Source organism: Gracilinanus agilis, chromosome 6 (assembly GCF_016433145.1).
Source record: "Gracilinanus agilis isolate LMUSP501 chromosome 6, AgileGrace, whole genome shotgun sequence".
NCBI classification, from domain to species: Eukaryota; Metazoa; Chordata; class Mammalia; order Didelphimorphia; family Didelphidae; genus Gracilinanus; species Gracilinanus agilis.
This window is the reverse complement of record NC_058135.1, coordinates 285,165,755-285,166,047: the sequence shown is the minus strand read 5'-3', so window position 1 is coordinate 285,166,047 and position 293 is coordinate 285,165,755.

The following is a 293-nucleotide window of genomic DNA, read 5'->3' as shown; positions in this document are numbered from 1 at the left end:
CCAAGGTTCAAACAATGTGATAAGCTTTTCTCCCAATTCCCACAATCAGTGAAGTTTTCGCACAGGACAGAAATTGGATTAGACCCAGAACTGAATAGAAAGGAAAAGAAGCTAACTGCAGAACCGAGTCACAAGATGGTGCCATTGGGGTTCAGGTCTAACAATTAACCATTCGCTGGCTGTCAGTTTGGTACACCTGAGGACTCTCCCCAGTTCAGTCCCTTTCATCTTTCTCTCTGCTTCCTTCCTCCCCCCCCCCCCCCCCAGCTATCTCTTCTGGCTATGGATAAGAT